The 8,703-nt window shown below is 37.1% G+C and overlaps 1 long non-coding RNA gene across 1 annotated transcript; it reads left to right on the top strand.

The window, feature by feature from the left end:
* Nucleotides 1-2,120: 2,120 nt before the first annotated feature.
* LOC149958839 (uncharacterized) lies at nt 2,121-3,741 on the top strand. The gene is made up of 4 exons (XR_016478340.1): nt 2,121-2,168; nt 3,058-3,288; nt 3,361-3,570; nt 3,639-3,741. It is a non-coding gene; the product is annotated as an uncharacterized LOC149958839 (long non-coding RNA).
* Nucleotides 3,742-8,703: the final 4,962 nt, after the last annotated feature.

Raw genomic sequence — 8,703 nt, 5'->3', positions numbered from 1 at the left:
TAACACTTTAAAGGGAGTATTGTAGCACCCTTACTGCATTAGTCTAGAACCTTAAAGGGAGTAGTTAAAAACTTTAAAGGGAGTATTATAGAACCCTTAAGGGAGTATTGCAGAACCCTGAAGGGGGTAGTGTAACACCCTGAAGGGAGTCGTTTGGTACCCTTAAAGGAGTGGTCTTGTACCCTAGAGGGAGTAGATAATAACCCTGAAGGGAATAGTTTTATACCACAAACTGTTAACAAAGGAACCAAAACGGAGGCCATAAGCACCCCAAACAGTGTAAATAAGCACCCTAGCAGGAAAACTGCTTTTTAAGGTGTAGAATAACATCCTTTATAAACCTGTTAAGGTGCTAAATATGGGACAAGAAAAAACTCTTAAAGGTTTGAAAATACACCCTTTTTTTAAGAGTGTACAGTAAGCGCTCTCGCGGGACAAGGAAAGCTCAAGGCGTTTAAGTACATTGTACAGAATGCTAGCTTCCAACAAGCCGTCTCGGATCTCGGTACGGAATGGGAGCTCTCGGAAGAAACACTTTAGTCCATTCAAGCACTAACGTGTCAAATATATTGCGCTAAAACCAAATATTTTTATGTAAACTCACTAAGATATCAAATGTTTCGCGTGAAAAAGGGAAACGTGAAGTCGGGACAGTTACCACCTTGCGAAGACACCCTTCGACAACATTCTTTACGCGCTAATTACCAGGCCGCTATTTGGAAAGGAAGTTTAATGAGTTCACCGGATATTCCGAACCCAACCGCGAATCACGGATGGAAATTAAACGAGAGGTCAATTAGATATTCAGTGGATGCTTGGACTACCGGCACCAGAGGTAGTAATAAGTTTAATGGCTTGCGCTTGTAGTAGAGTTTGTCGGCCCCTAGATTGCACGTGCATTTTAAATAAAATGAAATGTACAGACGATGACTAACTAATGTAAATATATAAATGTAAAATATATTGCTAAAGAAATATATAGTAATAAAGTAATAAAATTAATACTAACATAATATATAAAAATAATTTTCATTTATATTTTCACTTTTTTGTTGTAAACTTAAAAGTTCTTGGTACGGTTTGTAAATAATAAATGCTGTTAAATTTTTTGTATCTTTTTCTTTATAATTCGGCAAATATATGAAATAGGTGGTCTTGCTTATTTACGTCGTTAGAAACGTAAGAGCTCTATCTTAAGAGCAAGGACGCCAAAAATACACTTCTATAAATTGCCCTATTCGCATAAAGCGAATTTTCCGACACTACGTATTAGCGCCCCCTCTCTTTGTACTGTGTATAATTCGGTGAGTATATACAATAGATGCACGTGCGTTACGTCGTTTGAAAGGTAGGAAACCCATCTAACGTATAGTAGACCAAAAAAATTTAATCTAATTATTACGGTATTAGTAATGTATAAACTTCGTTTAAAGTTCCGCCAAAAATGTTATTTTCACAATTTATAGCTTTCCTGTTAACTTAAGGAAGATATTTTACAAGACAAAATATTTTGGAAATACAATTATCTGTTACACTGTTACACCGACGCCTCATCCCATTTCTTGATTTTATGTCTCTGGAACAGAATACAAAACATTTTTCACATTGAAATATATTAGTATTTATAAAAACGTTTTATTTAATATCTCGCGTAACATAATCGTTACAGCATTTTTCAAAAGTACAATTAGAAGAAGTTATTAATTTTAAACATTTGGTATTTGTGAAAGTCGCCATTGTTCATACTTTCGATTTCGCTAAATGTTGGGGTTATCTGAATAAATAATACAATAGAATATGTTTTTATAAAATAAATGGAGCAAAAAATAGAAACATAAAATGTTTATCTTACGTCACATGACGTACGTAATCTTAGCGCGATTGCACGCGCCATTTACACGCGCTAAATATATGGCGTCAATCGAATTTCTCTCACGTCACGAGACATAGCTTTAATAGTATAAAATTCCTCGCGACTCTTTCACGCGCACCGAAACTTAAAAATAAGAAAATAAAGAAACGTTAAAACCAGAAGTGACTTTATTGGAAGACATTGTTTCATCTCCTGGCTATTTTCATTGTTCTTGGACCACGCTTTAGCGATTAATTACGAAAATGAACACCCACTGGACAGTGTCGGATAAAGAGTCGTCACCATTCGTGAACACGTAAGTTATACAAAACTTTCTTAGAATTTTAACTCCCTCTTACTAGGCCTACCATAGAACAGACCAAAGGTTCGAAGAGCCACGAAGGAAATATCGCTACTACGGACATTTTGGTTTACGTTATATAGTTCTTTGATTTAACTGCGGTAAAACTTATTAATCCAAGCTACTACTATGTTTTCTTCGTGGTGGAAGATTGGATTAATAATAGTTTGGCTATAGCCAATCCAAAGTAGATGTATTCGAACCTTTCCATTTCGGAGTGCTGGCTTTATATTGGACTTACAAACACGCGTTTGGTCGAATTTGACTAACTAACGTTAATATTGGGCCACTAATTTAGATTATACTTACTTACATTAACACAATGCTGGCAGCGGTAATTAGGTCTATGCCCAAAAGCGAAAGAAGGGGCTCTGTTTCTAAACTTTGGTTCCTAGTCCCTTTTAGACAAAAAACCACCTCAACTATTTCAAGGATTCCTAGTTTTAGCACTCGTCCCGAATTGAACAGAACTACTTTCTGTCTTTTTGTGACGTCAAAACTATATCATTGTTCGTATGTGGCTATATACAAGTCAATAATTTCAGCTAGGGTGCTAAATACAGTTGAAGAAGAGTTACTAAAAATTAACTTTTCCGCAACTCTATAAATGTGAAATCAGTTTGGGGCAGCTACTAGACAGGCCAAAAACCTGTGAGAGGAACTTGTAGACTTGGGTCTAGTCTTTACACATTAAAGCTAAGTTTAGAGTCCAACTAGTTTTCGCTGCACATTATGTAGTTGCAGCTAAAATTATTTATTATATTGGAACAACCGCTATAATCTTAAAATCCACCAAAACTATAATTAATGATTAAAAGTTCAATGCGTTTCTTTTATTATACAGGACAACAAAACACCAATCGAAATATGAAGACCCTCAAGATGGACACCAAAGGAAATCAAGAAAAGGTAAGTGTCAATTTAGTTTAACCAGACTTACAAGATTGATTCAGAAAGAAGAGAAAAGCGAAATTAACCAGCGCCGCAACATTCCGTTGATCCTGGCCACATGGGCCAGAAGGGACTTTGGAACCATCTCGTCGCGTGCACCCGAGGACGATCAGCCCCAACGGACGTAATAAGCGACTATCTCAAATGCCACGCGAGATCTTGATCAATAGTTTTGACCTTTTCATTTATTATATAGGACACAAAAACACCAGTCAAAGGATGAGGACACTCGACATGAAAAACCAAAGAAATCAAGAAAAGGTAAGTTTCAATCTATATTAACCAGCTTCGCAAGAATTTTTCAGAAGGGAGACCAAAGTCCAGACGAAAGCGATAGGATCAAATTATTGGACTCGGAAGAAACAATCTCTTTGGACTGGCCTGAGGACGACCAACCCTAGAGGACGTAATAACCACCGTTACAGCTTTAAAGGCCTCGAAACATTAGTTTAACTAGATTTATTTTTCGTAAAGGACATTAATGGACTTTCCTAAATATCAGCAGATGGTTCACGCGAAGTAGTAAAGCCAACAGATGCCAAACGAAGGTGGCTAGGCAAATTCAGAAACAAATAAGACTTCGAAATGAAAAGTTCAAAAAATTGAAGAAAGGCCCTGAATTACGAAATTTAATCTCTTTTGGACCCAATGGAACAAATATCAAAATTGTTTTTCTTAAAGATCATCAAACTAACTGTTATTATTGTTATACATGTATATTTCCTTGACGGCATAGTTACCATGGCATAACCCTAACTTACAAGGAGACATCCCGAAGTGTAACCCACAAACTTTGTTCAAACTCGGGGGATTGGTAGACATTCATGTAACTTGAAAAATCCTAAAGGGAACGTATTCAATGGGCAACCGTTTTGCCATGGCAACGAAAAATGTTATGGACTACAACAAATGGAAATTTTCCCATTGAAAAGTCCAAAAAAAGAAAAAATTGATAAAAATTAACTAAAAAAACATCAACATTGATCAACTTTTGATCAATTTGAGGTCAAAATCCCATGTTATTTTCAATAGGAAAATGTAATATTTTGTGTTGTCAAAAACATTTTTCGTTGCCATGGAAAAACGGTTGCCCGTTGAATAAATTCCCTGTAGGATTTTTCCTGATACATGAAGGTCTACCAATCCCCCGAGTTGGAACAAAATCGGTGGGTTACACTTCGGGATGTCTCCTTGTGAGTATTAAGTAAGTATAAATATTTGTTTTGATCCAAATGTATTATTATATTAAATATTAAAATTGTTTTTCTTAAAGATCATCAAACTAACTGTTATTATTGTTATACATGTATATTTCCTTGACGGCATAGTTACCATGGCATAACCCTAACTTACAAGGAGACATCCCGAAGTGTAACCCACAAATTTTGTTCAAACTCGGGGGATTGGTAGACATTCATGTAACTTGAAAAATCCTAAAGGGAACGTATTCAATGGGCAACCGTTTTGCCATGGCAACGAAAAATGTTTTTGACAACAACAAATGGAAATTTTCCCATTGAAAAGAACATGGCATTCTGACCGATTCCTAGGACCCTTCCCCCCCCCCCCCCTGTGAAAATTTTTAACGAATTTCAAAATTTCGAAGGTCTACCAATCCCCCGAGTTGGAACAAAATCGGTGGGTTACACTTCGGGATGTCTCCTTGTGAGTATTAAGTAAGTATAAATATTTGTTTTGATCCAAATGTATTATTATATTAAATATTAAAATTGTTTTTCTTAAAGATCATCAAACTAACTGTTATTATTGTTATACATGTATATTTCCTTGACGGCATAGTTACCATGGCTTAACCCTAACTTACAAGGAGACATCCCGAAGTGTAACCCACAAATTTTGTTCAAACTCGGGGGATTGGTAGACATTCATGTAACTTGAAAAATCCTAAAGGGAACGTATTCAATGGGCAACCGTTTTGCCATGGCAACGAAAAATGTTTTTGACAACAACAAATGGAAATTTTCCCATTGAAAAGAACATGGCATTCTGACCGATTCCTAGGACCCTCCCCCCCCCCCCCCTGTGAAAATTTTTAACGAATTTCAAAATTTCGAAGGTCTACCAATCCCCCGAGTTGGAACAAAATCGGTGGGTTACACTTCGGGATGTCTCCTTGTGAGTATTAAGTAAGTATAAATATTTGTTTTGTTCCAAATGTATTAGTATATTAAATATTAAAATTGTTTTTCTTAAAGATCATCAAACTAACTGTTATTATTGTTATACATGTATATTTCCTTGACGGCATAGTTACCATGGCATAACCCTAACTTACAAGGAGACATCCCGAAGTGTAACCCACAAATTTTGTTCAAACTCGGGGGATTGGTAGACATTCATGTAACTTGAAAAATCCTAAAGGGAACGTATTCAATGGGCAACCGTTTTGCCATGGCAACGAAAAATGTTTTTGACAACAACAAATGGAAATTTTCCCATTGAAAAGAACATGGCATTCTGACCGATTCCTAGGACCCTCCCCCCCCCCCCCCCCCTGTGAAAATTTTTAACGAATTTCTAAATTTCGAAGGTCTACCAATCCCCCGAGTTTGAACAAAATCGGTGGGTTACACTTCGGGATGTCTCCTTGTTAGTATTAAGTAAGTATAAATATCTGTTTTGATCCAAATGTATTATAATATTAAATATTAAAATTGTTTTTCTTAAAGATAACCTAACTAACTGTAATTAATCTTATACGTAAATATATATTCTTATTATGTTTTTTTGTCAAGCCTTACTTGGTGTTTCGTATTAATATAGGTTTTCATTTAAATGTGTTAATTTCTAGTGCATTCAATAAACATACTTTCTTAGATAACAACTTCAGGAACAAATATCAAAATTGCTGTTCTTAAAGATAGTATTAACTGTTATTAAAGTTGACGCTATAGTTACCATAACCCTTACTTAGTATTTAGTAGCTTAGTATTAATATTTGTTTTGATCCCAGTGTTTTATTATATAGACATTATTATCTTTGATAAAACTTGAGGAAGGATAATCAAAATTGTTTTTTCTAAACAAAAACAGTTCAAAATATTATATTATGTTAAATTTCCCTGACCTCTGACTTTTTTTAAACAATCCTTTTAATCGCTTTACGCGCTTTTTTAAATGTTTCTCAAATTATTATCTATTTGCCTTTGTACCGTGTTTGTTTTTAAAATAAAGTTAAGTATTCCCTAAACAATTTGTTTTTATTTCGCCGACTTTTTAAACTCACTCCCTAGTTATTGAGGAAATGAGACTGTTATTTTCACAATTGACGTTGTCGTTGTTGGTGGTGAATACCCCGTTGCGCTAGCTCCCAAAGGGACTCCGCGAAAACGATTACAGTAATGCCAAAAGTTTTAACCGCAATTTATTATTTAGAAAGATATGATCAATGTAAAATTGTTACTTGCCAGCAATTTTTACAACGGAAAATACGACATATTTCGAGATTTAGGTACGTGTTGGATGAGGTAGAACTGATAACGAAATATTTTTAACGGCAAGATATGACTAAATTTAATATAAGAAAAATTGAGTAAAATAGAGCCAGAAGAACGCACAACAACACAACCCCAGTGAAATTTTGACTAGGTAAAGTAACCGAAAGCAACAATAACATAATTTATTTGTCTAAAGCAAAACTACAACCGATAAGCAAGTTCCAAACTAATAGCTAAACTGGACTCGTAAAAGAAGTATTGGCGCCTCACGGCGCCGCGCACTCACTTCGCTCGAGCGCTGAGGGCGCGCGGCACCATCCCAGCCCCATTCTTGCTTATCAATCTGTGCCATCTATAACGCGACCTAGAGGACAGTACCTAGTATAGTCTCTTGTGGTGCGAATTAAACAAGGGAGAGCGACTGCGAGATGAATCGATCCCACACGAAGGAGTTTTCCCTCCTCCTGGATGCATATATTGACCCCACCGACGGACATCGTATCCAGTGAAATCGTACCTAGTATCTAGCGAATTGAATTCGCTGTAAAAAACACATTTTCGGTTTGCACACGTTTCAAAAATTTAGTAATATCTTGTCGTTAAATCTAATTCGTTATCAGTTCTACCTCATCCAACACGTACAAAAATCTCGAAATATGTCGTATTTCCCGAGGTAAAAATTGCTGGCAAGTAACAATTTTAAATTTATCATAAATAAATAATAAATTGCGGTTAAAACATTTGGCATTATTGTAATCTTTGACAAATAATACACCAAAAAAATAATCAAAACCCAAAAAAAAAACAAAAGTACCTATTGTTAAAAATAGCCTTAATGCCCTCCGTCTAACCGTGCCGTAGCAGCGCCGTTGCTATTAGTCAAAGAGGGGTTTTTCGTCCCCCAAATGCCAAAGGTATTCCTAGGTCGATTTCTCCCCAAAGGCACAACGCGCGTGGTCACGCATTTCACGAATTTTCACGAATATCACGCATTTAATGAAACGGTAATTTCTCCACAACGGCACTAAATAATTTCCCAAATTGTTCTCTAAGGATAGCTATTCCAATAGACGCTTTAATAATACAATTTCGAGGAAATCGCCAAGAAGTAATTTTTCCGAGAGCCAGGACCTGCCAGCTACTGTTTAATTAGTGCTTGTTGAAATAATGGAACGTTTTCACCTCAACGGTATGCAACAAGGGTTACCTTTTAACCACGAAAAATATGTATTTAAACCAAACCACTTTGACGAATTATATTGATTTTAAATTAAATGTCAATTAAACAATATTGGGTTAAAGGGAAATTAAAATATACTGGAAATAATATTTTGGTATACTTAGGTTTGTGGTAGCAGATTCAAAATCTATAAACCCTTGCCTACGCGCGTACCAAAGATTTATATATCCCCGTACCGTAAAAGAATACACACAGTCTGACAGTGTGTCAGAATTTATAGCGCGGTGTGCCCAGTAACCAAGACCATACCACCGGAGGTCTATCATCATAGTGCCCTACGCCAGCGTCCGTAAGCCCGGACAGGTGACAAATCCAGCATGGGTAGTAGCACCCTACTACTGATGGTCGCACCTTCGACGCGAGATAGTCAACCCAGCAGAAGGTGCAGCAATGGGACGACCAATCCCCACTCCGCACACAACAGTGGGAGTAAGAGTGGGTGTTTTAGCAACTCCAGCCGACACCCTACTTACGTAGGGAAAGAGTCAAACCCTTTGGAGAGAGCTCCTAAAGGGGAACGACGGGCACAGCTGGCACCGGTGATCCCGGTGTTCCCCCAAATACCGGGAAACAGGACCACTGCGCCTTATACGGAGACCTTCCACCCCACTTCAGGCTACCCTATCCTTCGAGGTGGTCAGTTAACACGGACCCTCTCCGTTAACCCGAGCCGATACTCAGTTTCCACCTCAAACCGGAGGTGGAGATAGGACCATTTGATCAGAGCTTACATCTCCCAGTGCGCCACCGCCCTTAATGGTTAGAAGAGACACACCGGGGGACATAGGAGGTGTGACATGTTGAAGCGTAGGTGAGTTGCACTTGCCCCGCGATGTTGTCT

Source organism: Leiobunum rupestre, chromosome 2 (assembly GCF_980474605.1).
Source record: "Leiobunum rupestre chromosome 2, qqLeiRupe1.1.hap1, whole genome shotgun sequence".
NCBI classification, from domain to species: Eukaryota; Metazoa; Arthropoda; class Arachnida; order Opiliones; family Sclerosomatidae; genus Leiobunum; species Leiobunum rupestre.
The sequence above is the reverse complement of the archived record's forward strand: the minus strand, read 5'-3'. Positions and strand labels throughout refer to the sequence as shown.